The following is a 25,071-nucleotide window of genomic DNA, read 5'->3' on the forward strand; positions in this document are numbered from 1 at the left end:
CTCTTGCTCATATCTCTCATCAAAGGGTGCTATTCTATAATGTTTCTTTAGCAGATCCCCCGCTAATCCGAGCGAGCTTTCAAATATTTGTCCCACATTCATTCGGGAGGGTACTCCTAAGGGATTGAAGACCATATCAACGGGTGTTCCATCTTGCAAATAGGGCATATCTTGCCTAGGCAAAATTTTGGAAATGATCCCTTTATTCCCATGTCTTCCGGCTACTTTATCCCCAACTTTGATTTCACGTTTCTGTAAAATATATACACGAACCATTATGTCGAGCGGGTCCCTTTGGATCCATTTCACATCGATAACGCGCCCTCTTCCACCTATAGGTAATTTCAGAGAAGTTTCTTTTGAAGTGGAAACCTCAAGGCCAAATATGGCCCGTAATAATCCAGCTTCCGCGATATAAGATGATTCGCTCGCTATCTGAGGCGTTAATTTACCTACTAAAATATCACCAGTTTCTACCCAGGATCCCAACCTAACAACTCCATTTCTGTCCAAATTGCGGAGTAAATGTTCTTCTAGATGTGGTATTTCTTTAGTGATTTTTTCAGCGGAGCCCTGGCTTGTCGTATCCGTCTGAATTTCATATTTCCGGATGTGAAAAGAGGTATAAATATCTTCATATACCAAACGTTCGCTAATTAGTACTGCGTCTTCAAAATTGTAACCTTCCCATGGCATATAAGCTACTAATACGTTTTTTCCTAAAGCAAGTTCGCCCCCAATTGTAGCAGCTCCTTCTGCTAAAATTTGTCCTTTTTTAATGGATTTACCCCGTGGAACCCGGGGTTTTTGGTGCATACAAGTATTTTTGTTAGAGCGACGGTGGTTAACTAAAGGAATACTTATAGTCTTCCCACTACTTGATAAAAGTATCTTATGACTATCAGTAGAAATGATCTTTCCCTCGCGTTCGGCTATAATGGAAACCCTCGAATCTAGAGCTGTTTGGCGTTCCAATCCAGTTCCAACAATGCATTTCTCGGACCGAGAAAGCGGAACTGCTTGGCGCTGCATATTAGAACTCATTAAAGCCCGATTCGCATCATTGTGCTCAATAAAAGGAATGAGAGAACCCCCAATAGAAAAATATTGGAAAGGAAAAATACTTCTAACATGAATCTGTTCCCATGCAATAGTCAAGAATTCTTGACGGTATCTAGCCGGAACAACCTGTTCTTCCTGAATACCTTGATTCAAGGACAAAGAATTTCCTGCTGCTATCATATAATATTCATCTCTATTTGGTGATAGATAAACCACCTGTCTCTCTTTTTTTTCTTTTGCTTTCTCAGCAGATATTTCATAAAACGGACTCTCTATGGATCCCCACAAGTGATCAATTCTCGCATGAATTGTTAAGGATCCAGTAAGTCCAACATTGATTCCTTCAGACGTGTCAATTGGACAAATACGCCCATAGTGACTCGGATGAATATCTCGGCTCCGAAAACTTGCGGTTCTCCCCGTCAACCCTCCAGGACCTAAACAACTCACTTTTCGCCCATGAACAGTTTGTGTCAATGGATTCGTTTGATCAAAAACTTGAGATAACGGGTATGTGCCAAAAAAGGTCTCATAAGTAGTTATTAATAAAATTGAAGTTGAAGTTGGAGTTACCAAAGTTTGGGGAGTCGGTTTCGATTGACGTATGAATACTCTACGAATAGTTTTTTGAACTGCATGTTGTAAACGACCAAGAGCCAATCCGAATTGATCTTGTAACAGATCCGCAACCGAACGAATACGTTTATTTTTCAAGTGATTCATATCGTCATCGTCAAGTATACCCGTTCCAAATTTCATTCCAATCAAATGATCCGTAGCGGCCAATACATCTCGTGGTAACAAGAATGTATTGTTCTGAGGAATATCAAGATTAAGTCTCCGATTCATATTTCGTCGACCAATCCTTCCTAATTCACATTTTTGTTGAAAAAATTTCTTTTGTAATTCCTCGCATAAGGACTCCGAAAATACCAGGTCCCCACCTACACAAGCAAATTGTTGATAAAACTCCAAAATAGCTTTTTCTTTTGACTCAATCCTCTTCTTCTCTTTAGCATTCGGGAAAGACAAGAAAATTTCAGGGTAGGAAACATTATCCAGAATTTCTCTTAGATTCGAACCCATAGCTGATGATAGAACTAGAATAGATATCTTTTGTTTTCTACTCACGCGAGCCCATATCCTTTCTTTTTTATCAATTGCTAATTCCGATCTCCCCCCCCAATCTGATATTATAGTGCCAGTGTAGATAGAAATTCCCTTATGATCTAATTCCGAGCGGTAGTAAATACCAGGACTTAGCAATATTTGATTGATCACAATTCGGTATATTCCATTTATAATAAAGGTTCCTAAGGAATTCATTATAGGAATGTTTCCGATAGAAATGGTTTGCTTTTGCACATCGAAACCAAAAATTAATCTCGCAGATACATATAATTCGGAAGAATAGGTGAGTGATTCATACACAGCATCTCTTTCTTTTATCGAGGGTTCTAGCAGTTGATATCCTTTCGCAAATAATTGAAATGCAATTTCGTGATCTGGATCTTTAATTGTTGGAAACTTGTCAAGTTCTTCTGCCAAGGCTTGATTAATGAACCTACAAAATCCCTCGAATTGGATCTGACTAAATCCGGGTATTGTGGACATTCCCTCGTTTCCATTCCGGAGCATCTTAATCTTAAGTTTCCTGTTTATCAAAGAAAAATTCCATTATCAGCTCACTCTTCATCAATCCCTATGGATCGATCTAGCAATCATGGAATCTATATTCTGTTTACTGAATCACATGAAATTCTAGGGAACTCCACATACGTATTTCATATATGTATTTCATACATATGAATAGAGACCATTTGGACGAAAGTTCGAGTTTGCCAGGGGTACAAATGAAATGAAAATGAATTGATAAAACATTCCTACAAAAAAAATTCTGCCACTTATACTTTATGTTATGATATTCTAATCAGATTGGATGGCAAAGATTTCTCATTTTATCTCCTTTCTATGAATGTAATAAAGCCGTAATATAATATACTAGAAAGTTTGACTTTACTTCGATTTAGAATAGCGTGCTTACTTTAATTTCTCAAAATAATTTGAGGGTTCTTTTTTATTTCGGATCGGAGTAGTATAATTGCTAGAAAATTCAGTATTTCATTGTGGAATTCTAAAATAAAGTAAGTCCCTTTTTTAAGTACATGCCAATCTAGTTATCCACCTCTCCCCATATCCATGCTTTTCTTTTATCGTAATTTCACTTGGGTACGCCAAGATAGTCAGGTTATACTCTATATCAGAGCAAATTTCCTTTTTTTATTCAAGATATTTAATTTAATACTTTGAAAAATTAAAGCATGATTCCCCATAGAGATATGTACATAAAGGGGATCTTTGGATAATAATGCTGTTCGGACCTAAAGTTTACCTATACACGGATTAAGCATAAAGCCATAATATTTTATTATGCCATTGAAGGGGGGGGAGATAATACCGATTTAAGAGTAGTTCACTACTGCAATAAAAAAAAGAGAATTCTAGTTAACGGTTCCAATTTATTCTGAATTTTGCAGCCTGTGAATAGAAATCCACTTTTTCTTCTTTTTCATCTCAATAGAAAGAAATGGGAAGTTTTATTGTGTTAACAATGTATGTTTTAAGATAGAATCTATCGAGGAGAATAATAGAAACTGGATCAAAAAAAGCAGGAATAGATTTTTTGAAAAAGATTGGAAAAAAGTAAGTAGAATTATATTCAAAATAAAAGGGGCTTTTCGTAAGAAAACGTGGATGAATACTTGCTGTTTTCTAGATTTTTGATCGGATTTTTTGGCGGCATGGCCAAGCGGTAAGGCAGGGGACTGCAAATCCTTTATCCCCAGTTCAAATCTGGGTGCCGCCTGATCAATAAAATACTTAGGTTTTTTTTATAGTGCTGATCGAATTCGATAAATTTTTACTTCGCATAAGTTCGGGCAAGAGAGTAACTGGGCCTGCCGATACTGGGTTTAGAGAAACCATACCATAGTTCTATCCTCAAACTAGGGTTAGGGTTTGTTTTGACGGTAGTGGCCAAAATGGTTATCAATAGGGGTGAGGTAGTGTTTCCTTATTCTTTTATTATATGAATTTGAATTGGTTCTTAATTGAGATTCGATTTGATAATTTTAAAATACGAGGATAAGATGTCAGAAATCTTGGTATCCAAAGAAAGGTCCCTAAGGGGCATTCTTTTTTTTTTTCAATCTAAGATTCAAGAAGGGACTCCACGAAAGAATATCAAGACTTACTAATTATTATACATTTTTTTATCGTACATCTTATGTTACCTACATACACTAAAGTAAGGACTACTTAATTCTAACGAGAATCAGATTAAATAGGTCGATCAAAAATCAATTTAGGAGTTGTATTATGGATAAAATCTCTTCATTCTTTCATAGAATGATACAAAGCAAGGCTGCAGGGTTTAGGTCAAAAATAAACATTAGGTAAGGTAGGTATCCAATAAATATTTATCTATCGATAATTTTATGGTATATTCGGGCGTCCTTTGCTTAAAAAAAAAAAAAAGAGTAACAAAAGGAATAAAAAATCTTCCTATTCCCGCTTCTTCTATTCAGGACATCATTCCCGTACTCTTTCTTTTTTAAGGAAAAAAGGGCTATAGTATCTCGTATTTTTAATGCTCTCTAATTCTACCAGAATTCCTATAAGAATTTGTTAGGAGTAAATTCCTTGAACTGATTGATCCATGGCCTTAGGGCGGAATCCCTTTTTGACTCTGTACCCTTGATTCCACTATGATTATTGATCAATAGTAGAATAATCCCTTCATAGAAATAGGAGACATAATTTAGATGGATATAGTAAGTCTCGCTTGGGCTGCTTTAATGGTAGTCTTTACATTTTCTCTTTCACTAGTAGTATGGGGAAGGAGTGGACTCTAGGGATACTACTAATTGATTAAGTAATCAAATTGTTGTATCAATTCTTTTCTTTAATGGATCATTTTGCATTAATCATTTTGTCAAACGTTATTCTTTAATCTTTTTCTTTAGTTTTGTTTCACTCCTGTAAGAAACTCTTGTATTGTAAGTTGTAATGTAAGAAAGAGCCATTATACCAATTCAGAATTTCTACTAGAAATGACGAATGGTTAAAAAAAGTTCTATACATAAGAAAATTAGACTTTCTTCCACGGAACTATTCACGGCATATCACACATTTTCCATTTCCTTTTACTTTTTACTATAGTCTATTCTTCATATTATTTTTCTTTCCTTCCATGGATTCTTTGGTCAAGAATTGTCTTAGATTTTTTTATTTTGACCTGATTGAAATTAAGTGGATGCAATGAAAAAAGAAATTGAATTAGACTACTTAACTATTTCAATCTACTAATCTATTCTATGTAGATTCAAAGATAATATAATAGAAAGAATCTAAAGTGTCGTAGAAAAAACTATATGTAGTTCTTTCTACCACACTTTAAGATTCCAACCAGATCCTTTCATTTAAGACTTGGATTTTTTTTATTTAATCCCTTTTTAATTTCTTCAATGATTAATTGGAATTCCAATTAATTATTTTGGCTGACTGTTTTTACATAAATAATAAGTAAAAAAGAAGTAGGAACTAGAATGAACAGTGCAGTAGCAATAAATGCGAGAATATTGACTTCCATAACCTCTTTATTTTTTATTTTCACAATAACTCGGGATGTAATCCCATGGAGAGGAAAAAGGGGTATCTTGTAAATTCAAGGGTAGGGCTTGCATTCTGATAATACTGAATCAATTCAATATTATGAATATCGGATCTATCAAATCAATTCATGGATGAGAGTTATATTTCACGGATGAGAGTTATATAGTATAACATAGGAAGATCCTCTATCCACACTAAGACCAAAATGGGTTTTTTGATTGGATTAGGAATTCCCTCTTTTTTAATCCTTTTCTACTTTTTCTTTTCTAATCTCTAACCCACGAGCTTTCTTAATCTTATACTTTCTTAATCTTATACAATTTCCCTTCCTTTTTCTTATAGTTATACATACAATTATGTATGTATTATATGACCAACTTTCACTTTCTATGGGTCACATAGACATCCAAATAAGCAGTAGAAGTGAGATGGGGAAAAGAGGTCTGAAATAAAAAGGGAATACGATTTATGTATGGATTCCGGTAAAATACCGGTACTCTATTCCATAAGAGTGGAATAGGAAATTAAGATGAGGATGGTATCATCATAAAGAAAGATAGAGTAATATAATATCCTAAATTCTACTAATCCACATATCGTATGTGTGTCTTTCTTTATCGATTGGGAGTAGTGAAAAAAAAATTCCTATATGCCCTCCCTCCCTCTTTAATGAGAGATGCAAAATAAAAAAGTGAAGTAAGGGTGCCCTGTGGGTATTTGATCTTGCTCCCTGCCCCTTTTTTTCATGGAAAAAGGAAATATCAATTTCTCCATTCATTGAACCCTAGTTCGGGACTGACGGGGCTCGAACCCGCAGCTTCCGCCTTGACAGGGCGGTGCTCTGACCAATTGAACTACAATCCCCGCGGGGTGTATGGCATACCCATTCTTAAATAGAACCATAAGAAGATTCGATTCGTCTTTCGTACTCTAAGAAATAGACGAATCATATACTACATACCCACATATTATATTATACGTGGGTATAGTGAGAGTGACATAACTAGTATGTCGTGATTTTTTATCACTAAAAATGGATAATAATCCAGCCTTCAATAAGAAAAACTCTTTTGTTTGTAAGAAAGGAATGAGAGAGATATGGATTAGAAAAAAAAATTTCCCTTTTTTCTTTATCTTTTATTTCTATAGATCAGACATTTTATTTTATGGAAGAAAAACAAAAGGATTTAGTTCATACTCACGAAGCCCTAGATTTTTGGTTTGGGCCGAGCTGGATTTGAACCAGCGTAGACATTGTCAACGAATTTACAGTCCGTCCCCATTAACCACTCGGGCATCGACCCAGGAAGAATTTATTCTAGGGTTTTTGCTAATCTATGATTAACCTCCTTTCATAATACTCCCTACCCCCAGGGGAAGTCGAATCCCCGCTGCCTCCTTGAAAGAGAGATGTCCTGAACCACTAGACGATAGGGGCATCACTAGACGATAGGGCCATATACAACCGCTCGTGATTATACTATAATCATAGTATGAGCAGTTTTTTGGAATTGTCAATATACTCGAAAAGTATAAATAGATCCAAAGCAAAGAGTTTTTCCAACTTTTCTGTTATGTTTTCATCTAGGATTTTTTTTAGTTGATCGTTATAGATTAATTCTCCGTGCTTCATTTAGTGTTCATACCAAAAATGCATCCATCCCGCACTAAGTCATAAAATTCTCTAAAAATATAGAGAAAGTTTCAAAAACAAAGAAAAAAAGTGAATCAATTTAGTAGAAAAGTACTCTATCAGATTCGAACCAACGACTTACGTCTTAGCACGAGATTACTCTACCACTAATTTAAAAAGCCCTTTATCGGATTTGAACCGATGACTTATGCCTTACCATGGCATTACTCTACCACTGAGTTAAAAGGGCTTTTTATTTAATTCAAAAATTAGCCACTTGGATTTCCCATTATGGGTCTACTGCATAATGTACATATTATATATATAATATATAGAGATAGAGAGAGAGACATTATGTAGAGATTGTATATGTATATATCGATATCTTGAGAGCTCAAAATAAAATTAATAAAAAAAAACATACCCTACATAACATATCCAACTCTTCTTGGTTCAGGGTTTTCCGTTTCCGAAGACTAGTAAAATAGGCGGATTCTGGAACCCCAAGGATTCAACGGTATATGGATATGGAAAATATAAGATTTCCGATCCTAGCGGGAAAAGGCGGGGAACAGATACCCAATAGGATATAGGATCCTTGGGAGGAACTTTTGGTAATGGCCTTGATCCTCTATGCTATTTTTTATGTGTTCTTAGTTCTATTGAACTTTTTGCATTCTTTTAAACAAGAATCTAATAAACTAGAATTGAGTCAGTGGAAAAAAGGAGAGAGAGGAAAGTGTTAAATGGAGAGAGTCGACTAATCAGAGACTTTTAGGATCTTCTTTACATCAGGTAAATCTGTCGGCCCTGTCCGTTTTTTTCTTTAAGTTACGACTCTTTGCTGCTTACTTCTATCAAGCCATAGGGAAAGTCTATGATGAATTTGGAAAACTCATCTCACTCTTACTCTATGGCTCGGACTTAATGGGGGAAGAAAACATCTTCCATAATTTCTTTTTTGTTCAATTCTGGACAAAAAAGAAAAGGAAAAAAGGAATTTATAGGGACAGTGTTACCCCCTATATCCCCTAGTTTATATTGTAGGAATAATAAAACAATTTAGCAGTCTGACACACTTACGTCCTTGCAAAGTAAATAATTATTATTGTAGTCGTAACCGTAGAATAGGATCCTAATCAAAATAAATACATTTGGTTCAGGCGCTATTAGCATGGTAAGAAAAGATTTTTTTTACAGACCAGAGGGGCTATCTAAATCCTAAAGTAAAGGCGAGCGATCGAAGTAGAAGTACCAACGGCTCAGTGTCATGAACCTTCTCCATCTGATTCAATAAGGGGGAATTAGCCTTCTTGTCAAATGGCTATCCTTGACAAAGGGTACCATTTATACCATAATCTACAATGTAGCGGGTATAGTTTAGTGGTAAAAGTGTGATTCGTTCTATTAATAACTGAATTTGAAATGATATACTTAAGGCATCCTTAAGTTTTTTATTTTTATATTCCGATGAAAACTTTAGTTCTTATAAAGGATTAAATCCTTTTCCTCTCAATAGCATATTGAGGAAGAATATACATTCTGGCGATTTGTATCCAAAGACTAATTTAAATTGCATCCAAAATAAAAATAGGATTATGAGTACAGAGTCGCGAAGCATAATTTTGCATTGGATTAAGTATTCCAATTTTGAAAATATGAGTAAAGGATCTATGGATGAAGATACAAAAAAGTTGATTTCCAATCGTAACTAAATCTTCTTAAAATAAGGAATAAGGAAGCCAAATAGCTAAAAAACGATAGTTTTGGTTTACTAGAACCATCCGCATATTGTTTCAGCTCGGTGGAAACCCAATTCTTTTCCTCAGGATCTCTTGAATGAAATTAGGGAACGAAGTAAGTAGATTAGATGAATTTAGATAGAATTTCTATCTCCTACTCTATAAGGATCATCTAGAAAGCGGAGAGCTTTGGTTCCATTCAAATAGAAAAGCTGACATAGATGTTAAGTGGTGAGAATATCCATAAAGGAGCCGAATGAAATCAAAATTTCATGTTCGGTTTTGAATTAGAGACGTTAAAAATAATCAACCAACGTCGACTATAACCCCTAGCCTTCCAAGCTAACGATGCGGGTTCGATTCCCGCTACCCGCTCCATTCTGTATAAAAGGAGTATTCTATTTGTCTAGACATGTTAGAGGCTTGTATTCAAGCCTTTTTTGTCCACCAGTTTCTGGTACTCCAGAGCGGAGTAGAGCAGTTTGGTAGCTCACGAGGCTCATAACCTTGAGGTCACGGGTTCGATTCCCGTCTCCGCACTTAGCAGTCTGTATAAAAGGACTATTCTATTTCTCTAGATATGTATGGTAGAGGGGCGTATCCAACCCTTTTTTATTCATTAGTTCCCGGCCCTAGAGGGCAAAATTGAGCAGTTTGCGAAGTCACTTGCCTTCAAAAAAAGAAGGCGCAAGGCCTCTCCCTACCCTGCAGAAAATAAAAATGAAACGAAAGGGACAGTCTACCTCTCCCTTCCCTTTAAAAAAAGTTTGCCCGTTGTTTGTCTCAGTTAATACCCAATTTTTGGAGCTCTGTTGGCGAGTTCTATTTCTGCCTCTGGAGCGCCCTCTTTTTTTGAGTGGGATGCAAAGGAAGGGTAAGATAGTAAGGGATACGGCACTAGACTAACACCTAATTAATACTTAATTTAATATAAGTAGTTAAACAGTTAACTAGACTAAACTTTTTATCATAGTACTTTGATAAATTAAGCGGGCGAGCGGCGGGAATCGAACCCGTATCTTCTCCTTGGCAAGGAGATATTTTACCATTGAACTACGCTCGCTACGGTATATATTTTATAGCGTATATCCGCCTGGGTCGACCTTCTATGTCTGGGTCGACCGTTTCATTTCATTTTCTATTATATTAGAGTTTTCCTTTTTTTATTATCTGTCAATGAATATTCTAATGGGAATGGAATTTCATAATACTGAAAGAGAAGAGCTAGCAATTCGGAACGCAAATTGCGTTTTAATACGTCTCACTATTCTAATTTTTTAGAAGAAATGGCCTTTATTATTTCTTTTTTATGGGGTTAATAAATATTAACCAAATTTCATTTAAGAAATGAGAGAATTCAGAATAGCTACGAGAAAGACTAGTCCAATCCATAATGATGTACCGGAAAATACAACATTTTTATTATTTGACCAACCATCAGGAGAAGCAAATACAAGGGGTACACTAATTACTAAGACTGAGGAAGTCGCAATTAATGCAAAAACAGCTAATTGGAAAGCAATAGTCATATTTCTAATCCTCCAAGCTACCATCAAATAAAGTTGACTACATATTTGATCCCTCACTTAAACCAAAATTGTAAAAAAATACAAGAAGTAGGAGGGGTTTAATCATGAATCCATTGATTCTTCTCTTTAATTCAAATTTATTACTTAAACCGCTTTTTTATTTGGATATGGGGGTGAGAAGAGATTATTTACTCTTTATTTCACAAGCGGGTATAGCGGATCCTGTATCCGTGTATACAGTATACAGAGATATATCGAAAAGGAACTTGTATCTGATATCTTTCTAGAGGCTAATAAATCTTTTTATTTTTTATATGGCTATGTTCTATTTGTAGGAGTAAAATAAGGATTAGGCTGTGGAGAGATGGCTGAGTGGTTGATAGCTCCGGTCTTGAAAACCGGTATAGTTCTAGGAACTATCGAGGGTTCGAATCCCTCTCTCTCCTTTTGCTTATTGAATACGTTTGTTTCTTTCATTTTTATTTATTTTTTTTTTCTGTCCCTTATCTTTCTTTCATAAAAAGGAATGAATGGCTCGGCTAGATGGAATAACCGAGCCAGAACAGAAAAAAAGTAGAACAGGTATAAATAAGAAAATCTTAGTTAAGAGGGTTCATGTAAAGAACAGGTTCCAAATCACGATCGATTCCCTTTTCAAAACCTGCTGCAGCAGCTCGGGCTCTTCCTGCATGCCATAAATGGCCCACAAAAAAGAAGAATCCTAGAACAAAATGAGAAGTTGATAACCAACTTCTAGGAGAGACATAATTAACTGCATTGATCTCGGTAGCTACGCCACCCACGGAATTTAAAGAGCCTAAAGGAGCGTGGGTCATATATTCTGCTGAGCGTCGTTCTTGCCAAGGTTGTATGTCTTTTTTCAACCTACTCAAGTCCAAACCGTTGGGGCCCCTTAGAGGTTCTAACCATGGAGCACGAAGGTCCCAAAAACGCATAGTTTCCCCTCCAAAGATAACCTCCCCAGTTGGGGAACGCATTAGATATTTACCTAAACCTGTGGGTCCTTGAGCGGATCCCACATTAGCTCCAAGACGCTGGTCTCTAACTAGAAAAGTAAATGCTTGAGCTTGAGAAGCTTCTGGCCCGGTGGGTCCATAAAACTCACTCGGATAAGCTGTATTATTGAACCATACAAAACAACAAGCGATAAAACCAAAGACAGATAAAGCAGCTAAACTATAAGACAAGTAAGCTTCTCCAGACCATACAAATGCACGGCGAGCCCATGCGAAGGGTTTGGTTAAAATATGCCAAATTCCGCCAAATACACAAATAAAACCCAACCATACATGCCCACCAATTATATCTTCTAAATCATCTACACTAACAATCCACCCTTCTCCACCAAAAGGAGATTTTAGTAAATAACCAAATATAACACTGGGACTAAGGGTCAAATTGGTAATTTTTCTTACATCTCCCCCCCCAGGGGCCCAGGTATCATATACACCGCCAAAATAAAGAGCCTTGAGTACTAGAAGAAAAGCACCTAGACCTAACAAAATTAAGTGAATACCCAAAATTGTAGTCATTTTATTTCTATCTTTCCAGACATAACCAAAGAATGGAAAAGATTCCTCAAGAGTCTCGGGTCCCAGAAGCGCGTGATAAATGCCACCGAAGCCTAAGACTGCGGAGGAAATTAGGTGAAGTACGCCAGATACAAAGTACGGAAAAGTATCTAGAACTTCCCCCCCTGGCCCTACTCCCCAACCTAGAGTAGCTAAGTGTGGAAGTAAAATCAACCCTTGTTCATACATGGGCTTTTCTGGTACGAAATGGGCCACTTCAAATAGGTTCATTGCTCCGGCCCAGAATACGATTAATCCGGCATGAGCTACATGAGCTCCAAGCAGTTTACCGGACAAATTGATAAGTCTGGCATTCCCAGCCCACCAAGCAAAGCCGGTGGTTTCTTGGTCACGACCAGCTAAAACGAAAGTTCCATTAAAGAGCGTTTCCACGTGGTAGAACCTCCTCAGGGAATATAAGATTTTCATGAGGCTGATCCTGAGCTGCCATCCACGCACGAATACCCTCGTTTAAAAGAATATTTTTGGTGTAGAAAGTCTCAAATTCAGGATCTTCCGCTGCACGGATTTCCTGGGAAACAAAGTCATAGGCACGTAAGTTCAGAGCCAAGCCAACTACGCCAATAGCACTCATCCATAAACCGGTGACGGGTACAAATAGCATAAAGAAATGTAACCAACGTTTATTGGAAAAAGCAACACCAAAGATTTGGGACCAAAAGCGGTTAGCAGTGACCATTGAATAAGTTTCTTCAGCTTGAGTTGGGTTAAAAGCACGGAAGGTATTTGCACCATCACCGTCCTCAAATAGAGTGTTTTCTACGGTCGCTCCATGAATAGCGCATAGCAGAGCCGCACCTAATACTCCGGCAACTCCCATCATATGAAATGGGTTCAACGTCCAATTATGAAATCCTTGGAAGAAAAGGATGAATCGAAATATCGCTGCTACGCCAAAACTCGGCGCAAAGAACCAACCAGATTGCCCCAGTGGATAAATAAGGAATACAGAAACAAAAACAGCAATTGGACCAGAGAATGAGATTGCATTATAAGGCCGCAATTGAACAGACCGAGCAAGTTCAAATTGGCGTAACATGAAACCTATTAGTGCAAAAGCCCCGTGGAGAGCTACAAAAGTCCATAGACCGCCTAATTGACACCAACGAGTAAAATCTCCTTGTGCTTCGGGCCCCCATAGTAGCAACAAAGAGTGTGCTAAACTATTGGCAGGGGTAGAAACTGCTGCGGTTAAGAAATTACAACCTTCCAAATAGGAACTAGCCAATCCATGGGTATACCAAGAAGTTACAAAAGTTGTCCCTGTAAACCAACCCCCTAAAGCGAAATAAGCACAAGGAAAGAGCAATAGGCCAGACCATCCTACAAAAACGAAACGGTCCCTTCGTAACCAGTCATCCATAGTATCAAATAGATCATTTTCTTCTTTAGGAATTCTACCAAGGGCTATAGTCATAGTGATCCTCCTATTCAATTACTTCAACCATTTCCGAGCACCTCATATCACTTTCCAAGGCATATGATAGTTTTATTATCTGTGGACGATTTCTTTCTCGTTCAATGCCCTTTTTCAATGGTCTCGAAGAGAGAAATTTCCCATTTTTATCTATGGAGTCACAGTCACAACCGAGGTCGTGGTAAATCCATGAATTTGATTCGATTTGTTTTTCTTATACTATTTATTTGTTTTTCTTATACTATAGAAATAGAAATAAATTGTTTTTCTTATACTATAGAAAGAAATAAACCTTTGAATTCAGCATTATTCCAAGACTCCTATTTCAAAGTCTATCTTTTAAGGGAAAAATGCAAATAAAAGTAACCCTTCTTTTCCCATTCCCTCTCTATTGCATGGGTGGAAGAACTAAAATAATAGAGGATTCTGAAAAAAAAAAATGGACCTTCGAAATCCAATTTTATGTGTAGCGCAAAGGAGTTGCGATTTCTTCTTATTCCTATAGAACATCTAGTAACAAGAATATGAAATCGTAAATAGCGAAAAATTCTTGTCTTGCGCGGTCTAAGTCTAAGGAAATAAAAAAAATTCGCTTATACAATTTCATCTACATCGAATTTATATATCAGAATAGCGGATAGAGGCATCATTAAAGGAGTCAGGTCTACTTACTTTATGCTTCTTTCCAATTTTATGGTGGATTTGATAAGAACCCTTTTTGCTTTCTTGATAAATAATCGACAAAAAAAGCGTTTTTTTTATATAACCTGCTTGTTTTATTATAATTATAACAAGTCCTATATGGAAATGCCCGCTAAAGAGAAAATCTATTTGATTGTCTCTCGGCCAATATCGATTTTTAGAAAGAAAAAACAAGAATTTTCTTCTTTTTTTATTAACATTAAGAAAAAAGAATATAATTAAAATGGAATTGGCAATATAATTTTTATAGACTTTTGAAAGAAAAAAAAGGGGTTTTTTGCAACCGTTATTTCTTATTTCTTGCCTATATCATATCACGGAAACCTTTCGCTTTGGAACGTGGAGAGATGGCTGAGTGGACTAAAGCGGCGGATTGCTAATCCGTTGTACAATTTTTTTGTACCGAGGGTTCGAATCCCTCTCTTTCCGCTCCCTTGGATCATTTGGGACTTTCGAATTGGAAAGAATTCTGACCCCCGGATTTTCTCATAGATAAATGTACGAAACAAATCCAATAAGAAAAAAAAAAACTGAATTTTTACTCCTCGCGTCCAGGATTCCGTCCTGGGTCATTAGATAAGAATCCAAAGATAAAGAGTGAAACAAAGAATATCACTACTGTATAAACAAAAAGTTTGAGAGTAAGCATTACATAATCTCCAAGATTTTTTTTTAAGGAATAGATTACCAGTTTTTCCTTACCACACGGATCCACTAGGATGGTTTTTTTTTATACCTAAAAATGCAAAAAAGAATTCTTGAAAAAAATTGCAAGAATTCTTTTATAATAAGCACTCTTATCAATAGCAAAAATAGGGTTAGGTGGTTAGGTATTGTGTAGGTACCTTTAGGTACCTGCTCAACCTAGGTGCAGGGGAGTAGAAAGGCTGATCCAAATTTATTGCTGTAGCTACCCATTCAATGTAGAAGAATTTAAATTTTAGAATCGAAGGTTCATAATATAAAAATATAAAACTTCTCGGCTTTTACCCATTTTAAAATTTTTTTGGAATGAACACATCATTCAATTTGGCATACAGAGTACTAAAGATTTCATCGAAAACTTACAGCAGCTTGCCAAACAAAGGCTAATAGAAAAAAGAATAGAGGTATAACAGGCATAATATCCACGATTGGATTGAAAATAGCATAAGCTTCGGGTAATTTGGCAAAGAAAAAACTAGTAGGATAAAGAACAGAATTAAAACAGATACAGGTTAAACTAAGTATATTAGGCATAACAAGCATTTCATTCTTGTAGAGTAAATAATTGGATTTTTCTTGAGTTATTTTTTTAAGGGAAAGAAGGAAAAGGCAGATTCAAAATCTTTTTTCTTCGGACTTTCCCAAACACAAAATACCTCCTTGTATTCGCACTCTCAAATGAGAGTGGAATAAATTCGACTTTCATATAATATCTTAATAGAATTCCATGTAATGATCAATGCATTTTTTTGATTCTATATTATCCGCATGTGTAGAATACTAGCAAGAGAATATCCCTCCTTTTTTATGTAATTGAAATGGTATTGACGAATAACAAATAAACATACTAGTGTTTATTAGTGTCGCATAAAACCCGAAATGGGGCGTGGCCAAGTGGTAAGGCAGCGGGTTTTGGTCCCGTTACTCGGAGGTTCGAATCCTTCCGTCCCAGATTGTTTCTGATGAAACAAACGGTGAAATCATATAGTATTCCGTACGAGACAAAAGTTTATTAAAGAGAATAATGATATCTTATTCTTTCTCAGAAAACATAATAAAGTCTTAAGTCCAGTCAAATTGACTATCTTTATTTTCATGAAAAAATGGGATCTATCAAGCACATTCAGGATATGCCTCTACTATAAAATCACTTAGTCATATTTTTTTCTTCCTTTTGGTATTCGAGTTGAAGAAGTACGAGAATTCTATAACTACCAAAAACTTTCAATCTTTTCATTGGAATAGTTTATTTAGTTATTATAGTTAATTGTTTTTGGTACTGAAAAAATATATTACTACTAGAATTCTAATTCTAGTAATTAAATTAATTAAACTTTTTTGGAGGTTGATAGTTTATTTATTGAGGAAGAGTCAATCCTTCTTTTCTCACTTCAAGATTGATCATCTCGAGCCATCCGTTGAGGGTGGAAATTTAAGAATAAATAAGTTTTAAGCAAACTTGTTTAGTCGTCTTTTTCAAACTATGTTTCATTCATATGATAGAATTTTAATATGGGTTTAAATAAATTGGATCTTGGCGGAGGCTTCCCGGATAAATACTTACTTTCTTTTATCCATATTGCTCCATAGATAGCAAGTTTTAATTAGTATAAAAAAACTAAACCAATGACTATTCATGATTCCATCCATATTGGATCAATTCTCTATACCACTTTGCAATGAAAAGAGGAATGTTTGTTATGGTAAAACTTCGTTTAAAACGATGTGGTAGAAAGCAACGTGCGACTTGAAGGACATGATCGATTGTGGATTTTGCTATCCATCATTTTCCATAGTAATGAAAATGCTCTTGGCTCGACATAGCCTGTTCTATTCGTTCCGAACCAAATTTGCGCTGGGTTTAAGTAACATAGTACACGATGGAGCTCGAGAGGACAGAATTTTTTTTATCAAGGGAAAGAATCTAGGGTTAGTGAAAACTAATAAATTAGGCCAACTTTGTCAGTCTATCCTTAATATAGAAATAAATCGAAAGGTTAAAATAAGAAGAAAGTCCAATAAAAGTATATCAGAATCAATCCCTCTTATTAGATTTCTATAGAAGAGATAAATGCTTTATCGAAGGAAATAAGAAAAAAGGGTATGTTGCTACTCTTTTGAAAGAAAAAAATAGGAATTCCCGAAGTAATGTCTAAACCCAAGGATTTCACAAATCAAAGATAAAGGATTCCAGAACAAGTAAACACAATTTTCAATTGTCTCAACAACAGAGTTGGATTAGAATAAGGAATAAAAGTCAATTCGTTCGAAATGAGACAAAGAAAAGAGTTTAAAGACGACTCAAAAATTTTGGAAGGATTTTGCCTTCGAAGTTTGTCAGGCAAAATTAGCCCACTTGAGTCATGAGTATAAATGAAATTTGTTTTTTCTGTAAGGAAATTAATGCACGTCATAGTCTAATTTCTATTATTATCGACAGAAATTCGAATCATTTTCTCGAGCCGTATGAGGAGAAAACCTCATATACGTTTCTAGGGGGGGGCGTTGTTTATCTACATCTATCCCAATAAGCTGTCTATCGAATCGTTGCAATTGATGTTCGATCTCGAAGAGAAGGAAGAGATCTTCAAAAAGTAGGTTTTTATGATCCGATAAAGAATCAAACTTGTTTAAATGTTCCAGCTATTCTCTATTTCCTTGAAAAGGGTGCTCAACCAACAAGAACTGTTTATGATATTTTAAGGAAGGCAGAATTCTTTAAAGAAAAAGAAAGAACTTTGAGTTAATTGAAGAACTAAATGAATCAAAAAATAGGATAGGAGAAGATTATTAGTATTCCTAGTTGTCTAATTATTTAGACACAATTTACCTCTTTTTTAATCCTATTTGGATTTATATTATATCGTGCCAATCCAACATAAGCCCCTATTTTATTTACTTTTTCTATCTAATTTGTTTTCTTACCATTGTATTTCCATTGACAAAGGTCTATTGAACAAATAGAATTTGTAGATAGATGGGTCTCTTTATCCTCACTCCATATTCAATTTTTCCGCCTACACTTCGCTCAAATGATAAGGGTGTTCCTCTTGCATGTATTCTCATACAATATAATATATATTTTTTATAATATATATTTTTTGTTAATAAAAATCGCTAAAAATAAGGAGAATTTGGCCATCGTGATTAGGGTCGCTCTTTTTTTAACTTTACTTTAGTGGAATTTCACCGGACCTGTTCGTTTTGGCATTTGAGTGTTTTTCATGGTCGATAAAAAAAATCTTTTGATGTCTTGCTAGTTCAATGTTTTGACAGAAGCGCGCGGTGTAATTCCATTGATTTTTGGATTTCGATCGTATCTAAGATCCTTTTTTTATCTGGGTTGCTAACTCAATGGTAGAGTACTCGGCTTTTAAGTGCGACTATGATCTTTTACACATTTGGATGAAACAACAAATTCGTCCAGACTCTTGGTAGAGTCTAGAAGACCACGACTGATCCTCAAAGGTAATGAATGGAAAAAATAGCATGTCGTAATAAAATCAATCTTTTTTGAATGGAATCCAAAATTACGATTTTCTGGGTCTAATGAATAAATGGATAGAGCCTGGCTCCAATTCTGGTAAAATAAAAAGCAACGAGCTGAACTTCCTAATTGGAATGATTCCCCGCTCTAATTAGACGTTAAAAATAGATTAGTGCCGGATGCGGGGAAAGGTTGGGTTTTCCTATGAGTGGACCCTTTATTTTTTCTTTTTTTTTTTAGAAATCCTAATTATTCTTGATTATGGATTGAATAAGGGATGTTATGGATTGAATGTGTAAAAGAAGCAGTATATTGATAAAGAGGCTGTATTCCAAAGTCAAAAGAGCGATTGGCCTGCAAAAATAAAAAACTTGTTCTGTTCTTTTTTTTTAATTAGAACAAACATAAACTAATTGGGTAGAAAAGGAGCAGAAAAAGATCTGTGGATTAGACTCCCTTTCTTTCCAGGGTTTGTATTAAAAATGCAACACCCTGTTCTGACCATATTGCACTATGTATCATCATTCGATAAACCGAGAAATGCTTCTTCTCTCTGATTCAAGTAGAAATACAAATGGAAAAATTCGAAGGGTATTCAGAAAAACATAAATCTCGTCAACAATACTTTGTCTACCCACTTCTCTTTCAGGAATATATTTATGCATTTGCCCACCATTATGGATTAAATGGTTCTGAACCTGTGGAAATAGTTGTTAGTTGTAATAACAAGAAATTTAGTTCACTACTTGTGAAACGTTTAATTATTCGAATGTATCAGCAGAATTTTTTGGATAACTCGGTTAATCATCCTAACCAAGATCGATTATTGGATTACAAAAATTATTTTTATTCTGAGTTTTATTCTCAGATTCTATCTGAAGGGTTTGCGATCGTTGTGGAAATCCCATTCTCGCTACGGGAATTTTTTTGTCTGAAAGAAAAAGAAATACCAAAGTTTCAGAATTTACGCTCTATTCATTCAATATTTCCCTTTTTAGAAGACAAATTTTTGCATTTGGATTATCTATCACATATAGAAATACCCTATCCTATCCATTTGGAAATCCTGGTTCAACTCCTTCAATACCGTATCCAAGATGTTCCATCTTTGCATTTATTGCGATTCTTTCTCAACTATTATTCGAATTGGAATAGTTTTATTACTTCAATGAAATCCATTTTTTTTTTTCAAAAAGAAAATAAAAGACTATTTCAATTCCTATATAACTCTTATGTATCAGAATATGAATTTTTTTTGTTGTTTCTTCGTAAACAATCTTCTTGCTTACCATTAGCATCTTCTGGAACTTTTCTGGAACGAATCCACTTTTCTAGGAAGATGGAACATTTTGGGATAATGTACCCTGGTTTTTCTCGGAAAACCCTATGGTTCTTTATGGATCCTCTTATGCATTATGTTCGATATCAAGGAAAGGCAATTCTTGCATCAAAAGGCACTTTTTTTTTGAAGAAGAAATGGAAATGCTACCTTATCAATTTCTGGCAATATTATTTCTGTTTTTGGACTCAGCCGCGAAGAATCCATATAAACCAATTAGCAAACTCTTGCTTCGATTTTATGGGGTACCTTTCAAGTGTACAAAAAAGTTCTTTGTTAGTAAGGAATCAAATGCTGGAGAATTCATTTCTAATAGATACTCGAATGAAAAAATTCGATACCATAGTCCCCGCTACTCTCCTCATAGGATACTTATCAAAAGCTCAATTTTGTACTGGATCGGGGCATCCTATTAGTAAACCCATTTGGACAGATTTATCAGATTGGGATATTCTTGATCGATTTGGTCGGATATGTAGAAATCTTTTTCATTATCATAGTGGATCTTCGAAAAAACGGACTTTGTATCGACTAAAGTATATACTTCGACTTTCATGTGCTAGAACTTTAGCTCGTAAACATAAAAGCACGGTACGAACTTTTATGCAACGATTGGGTTCGGCATTTTTAGAAGAATTTTTTATGGAAGAAGAGCAAGTTTTTTCTTTGATGTTCACCAAAACAACTCTTTTTTCTTTCTGTGGATCACACACTGAGCGTATTTGGTATTTGGATATTATACGTATCAATGACCTGGTCAACCCTCTTAATTAATCATTAGACGAAATTAAGAAACAGGAAAGGGTTGATAAATGATCAAGAAAAAACTTTTCTATTTTTCATTCTGAAATGTTCTTTTTATTATAATAAAGAGTAGGTGAATCAACTTACTAATTAAAAAAATTAGTAGAACTTCCTCTTTGGAATAGAAATTGGCTATTTCTACATAGGGAAAGTCGTGTGCAATGAAAAATGCAAGCACGATTTGGGGAGGGATTTTTCTCTATTGTAACAAGGAAGAATTATCTACTCCATCCGACTAGTTCCGGGTTCGAGTCCCGGGCAACCCATATAGAAAAGACCCATCAAAGTTTTTCACTTTGACTCACTTCATTTACAAATACAAAATTATTGGTTTGGTTAATTTAGTTATATGGATAGCTAATCTTTGGGCTGACTTGGTTGACATTGGTATATAGTCTATGTTATACTGTTAAATAACAAGCCTTCTATTATCTATATTCTAGTTAATACGTGTGCTTGGGAGTCCTTGCAATTTGAATAAACCAAGATCTTACCATGACTGCAATTTTAGAGAGACGCGAAAGTACAAGCCTGTGGGGTCGCTTCTGCAACTGGATAACTAGCACTGAAAATCGTCTTTACATCGGATGGTTCGGTGTTTTGATGATCCCTACCTTATTGACCGCAACTTCTGTATTTATTATCGCCTTCATCGCTGCCCCTCCAGTAGATATTGATGGTATTCGTGAGCCTGTTTCTGGTTCTTTACTTTATGGAAACAATATTATCTCTGGTGCTATTATCCCTACTTCTGCGGCGATCGGATTGCACTTTTACCCAATTTGGGAAGCTGCATCTGTTGATGAGTGGTTATACAATGGTGGTCCTTATGAGCTAATTGTTCTACACTTCTTACTTGGTGTAGCTTGTTATATGGGTCGTGAGTGGGAACTTAGTTTCCGTCTGGGTATGCGTCCTTGGATTGCTGTTGCATATTCAGCTCCTGTTGCAGCTGCTACTGCTGTTTTCTTGATTTACCCTATTGGTCAAGGAAGCTTTTCTGATGGTATGCCTTTAGGAATCTCTGGTACTTTCAACTTTATGATTGTATTCCAGGCAGAGCACAACATCCTTATGCATCCATTCCACATGTTAGGTGTAGCTGGTGTATTCGGCGGTTCCCTATTCAGTGCTATGCATGGTTCCTTGGTAACCTCTAGTTTGATCAGGGAAACTACTGAAAATGAATCCGCTAATGAGGGTTACAAATTTGGTCAAGAGGAAGAAACTTATAATATTGTGGCTGCTCATGGTTATTTTGGCCGATTAATCTTCCAATATGCTAGTTTCAACAACTCTCGTTCTTTACACTTCTTCTTGGCTGCTTGGCCTGTAGTAGGAATCTGGTTCACTGCTTTAGGTATTAGTACTATGGCTTTCAACCTAAATGGTTTCAATTTCAACCAATCTGTAGTTGATAGTCAAGGTCGCGTTATTAATACTTGGGCTGATATCATCAACCGTGCTAACCTTGGTATGGAAGTAATGCACGAACGTAATGCTCACAACTTCCCTCTAGACTTAGCTGCTGTTGAAGTTCCATCTATTAATGGATAAGGTTTTTCTGCTAACATATAAGAATTTTTGAAGACAGAAATACCCAATATCTTGTTCTAGCAAGATATTGGGTATTTCTGTCTTTATTTTGAATCTTTTTTTCTTCTTAATCTTTCTATTCAGAATTCAGTTAACGACGAGATTTAGTATCCTTTCTTGCATTTTCATAACTCGTGAAATGCCGAGTAGGCACGAATTCCCCCAATTTGCGACCTACCATAGGATTTGTTATGTAAATAGGTATATGTTCCTTTCCATTATGAATCGCGATTGTATGGCCAACCCATTGTGGGTAGAATGCTAGATGCCCGGGACCACGTTACTATTGTTTCTTTCTCCTCCTTCATATTGACCTTTTCTATCTTTGCCAATAAATGATGAGCTACAAAAGGATTCGTTTTTTTTCGTGTCACAGCTGATTACTCCTTTTTTCCTTTTTAAAGAGTGGCATTCTATGTCCAATATCTCGATCGAAGTACGGAGGTCAGAATAAATAGAATAATGATCAATGGAAAAAAGAAAAAAATCCTTTAGCTGGATAAGGGGCGGATGTAGCCAAGTGGATCAAGGCAGTGGATTGTGAATCCACCATGCGCGGGTTCAATTCCCGTCGTTCGCCCATCGCATTATTGCAAATTCCAAAAATGCAATTTTCCATATTCCTAGTTACGTATTTACTTACGGCGACGAAGAATAAAACTATCGCTATATTTTTTTCCTTTTCCTAGTTCTTCTTCAAGCGCAGGATAACCCCAAGGGGTTGTGGGTTTTTTTCTACCAATGGGAGCTTTCCCTTCACCGCCCCCATGGGGGTGGTCCACAGGGTTCATAACTACCCCTCTTACTACGGGGCGTTTACCTAGCCAACACTTAGATCCGGCTCTACCCAAACTTTTTTGGTTCACCCCAACATTACCCACTTGTCCGACTGTTGCTAAGCAGTTTTGGGATACTAAACGGACCTCCCCAGATGGTAATCTTAAAGTGGCCGATTTACCCTCTTTTGCAATGAGTTTCGCTACAGCACCTGCTGCTCTAGCTAATTGCCCACCCCTTCCACGTGTGATTTCTATGTTATGCATGGCCGTGCCTAAGGGCATATCGGTTGAAGTAGATTCTTCTTTTCTCTCAAAAAACCCCTTCCAAACTGTACAAGCTTCTTCCAAAGCATACGGCTTTCTAGATGTATATGACGATCTCTAGACAGATGGATCTTATATGAATCATATGATGAAGTACCACATGAGTGGATATATAGGAAAGGAATCCAAATCTGCCGAATCGCTCATGTTATGATCTTCTACATCCTAGGTCTCTGCGTTCCGTCATCTGGCTTATGTTCTTCATGTAGGCATTCAGATCGAATGACTCTATGAAATTACGTCGATACTTCCACATATTATGGGTAACGTAGGAGACATCCCTATTTTCCCCGGGGGTCTTAATTACCACTGCTTAGCTTTCAATTTGCCTCTGACCATCAAATTAAATGTGAATAACCCGTCCTCCTCTCTTTGAAACAAGGGGCGCTTCCGGTTCTGTGCGTGCTTCAAACAATTTTGTCTTCTCCATATACCATATCTCTAGAGCCAATAATTTTCTATGAGGAACTACTGAACTCAATCACTTGCTGCCGTTACTCAACAGTTTTCTGTTGAGGTCTATCCCGTAGAGGTAGTCAAATTGGATCAGTGATCGATTTCTAGGTTTCGTCGTAAACCTAATTGGTTACTTCCAATTACGTAAATCAATAGTTCAAACCGCACTCAAAGGTAGGGCATTTCCATTGATATAGGAACTTTTGTACCAGAAACAATAGTATCTCCAATTATAGCCCCTCTGGGATGTAAAATATATCTCTTCTCACCATCCCCATAGTGTATGAGACAAATGTATGCATTTCGATTAGGGTCGTATTCTATGGTTACGATTCTACCAGATATGTCTTTTTGATTCCGTCGAAAATCTATTTTACGGTATAGGCGCTTATGACCTCCCCCTCTATGCCTTGCGGTAATGATTCCTCTGGAATTACGACCTTTACCACAACGGTGCCGTCCATGGATCAAATTATTTCGTGGATTGGATTTCACTTGCCTGTCTACGGTTCCCTTGCGTGTGCTCGGGATAGGTGTTTTGTATAAATGTTTCGCCGTATTATTAAGTATTCTCCTTTAGTTTTTTTCTCTATCTAGAAGTGGAATAGAATAACCCGGTTGAAGGGTAATGATCATACGTCTGTAATGCATTGTATGGCCCAGAATAGGTCCTATTCTTCTACCTTTTCCAGGTAGTCGATGGCTATTCACAGCTACCACCTTAACACCAAAGAAGAGTTCGACCCAATGCTTTATTTCTGTCTTAGTGAATCCCGATTCGACATTAAAAGTATATTGATTCTTTCCCAATAAACGAAGACTTTTTTCTGTAAATACTGCGTATTTGATTCCATCCATAAATCGACTTTCCCTCCTATGCTCTGAGTTCCAGTATCGATAAGAATTCGAGTTCTTATTGTTCTTATGTTATGGTATGAATATACCATACCAATTCGTTATGTATGGATGATGGATGAGATTCCATGGATAGAGAGCCAGTTCCAATAGACTTATGGAATGTTCCCGTTCGTGTGCATCCAGCAGGAATTGAACCCGCAAAATTTACCAATTATGAGTTGGGCGCTTTAACCATTCAGCCATGGATGCTTAACAGGGATCATCGTACATCGTAAATAACCAATTTTCATATAGAAAGACATATCATAGAAAAATGAAATCGAAAATATTCCGAGATGGCAAATATTCGGA

The 25,071-nt window shown here is 36.2% G+C and overlaps 7 non-coding genes across 7 annotated transcripts; 3 read left to right on the forward strand and 4 right to left on the reverse strand.

Moving 5' to 3' along the window:
• The first annotated feature begins 3,857 nt into the window (after window positions 1-3,857).
• On the forward strand, window positions 3,858-3,928 carry TRNAC-GCA (transfer RNA cysteine (anticodon GCA)). Its single transcript has one exon. It is a non-coding gene; the product is annotated as a tRNA-Cys (tRNA).
• A 2,598-nt stretch (window positions 3,929-6,526) lies between these two features.
• On the reverse strand, window positions 6,527-6,600 carry TRNAD-GUC (transfer RNA aspartic acid (anticodon GUC)). Its single transcript has one exon. It is a non-coding gene; the product is annotated as a tRNA-Asp (tRNA).
• Window positions 6,601-6,958: 358 nt separating this feature from the next.
• Window positions 6,959-7,040, reverse strand: TRNAY-GUA (transfer RNA tyrosine (anticodon GUA)). The gene has a single exon. It is a non-coding gene; the product is annotated as a tRNA-Tyr (tRNA).
• Window positions 7,041-7,547: 507 nt separating this feature from the next.
• Window positions 7,548-7,619, reverse strand: TRNAT-GGU (transfer RNA threonine (anticodon GGU)). The gene has a single exon. It is a non-coding gene; the product is annotated as a tRNA-Thr (tRNA).
• A 2,484-nt stretch (window positions 7,620-10,103) lies between these two features.
• Window positions 10,104-10,174, reverse strand: TRNAG-GCC (transfer RNA glycine (anticodon GCC)). The gene has a single exon. It is a non-coding gene; the product is annotated as a tRNA-Gly (tRNA).
• Window positions 10,175-10,998: 824 nt separating this feature from the next.
• On the forward strand, window positions 10,999-11,086 carry TRNAS-UGA (transfer RNA serine (anticodon UGA)). Its single transcript has one exon. It is a non-coding gene; the product is annotated as a tRNA-Ser (tRNA).
• Window positions 11,087-14,713: 3,627 nt separating this feature from the next.
• On the forward strand, window positions 14,714-14,801 carry TRNAS-GCU (transfer RNA serine (anticodon GCU)). The gene has a single exon. It is a non-coding gene; the product is annotated as a tRNA-Ser (tRNA).
• The last annotated feature ends 10,270 nt before the right edge of the window (window positions 14,802-25,071 follow it).

Source organism: Triticum urartu, unplaced genomic scaffold (assembly GCF_056163025.1).
Source record: "Triticum urartu cultivar PI428250 unplaced genomic scaffold, HENAU_Tu73 scaffold2, whole genome shotgun sequence".
In the NCBI taxonomy this organism is placed as follows: Eukaryota; Viridiplantae; Streptophyta; class Magnoliopsida; order Poales; family Poaceae; genus Triticum; species Triticum urartu.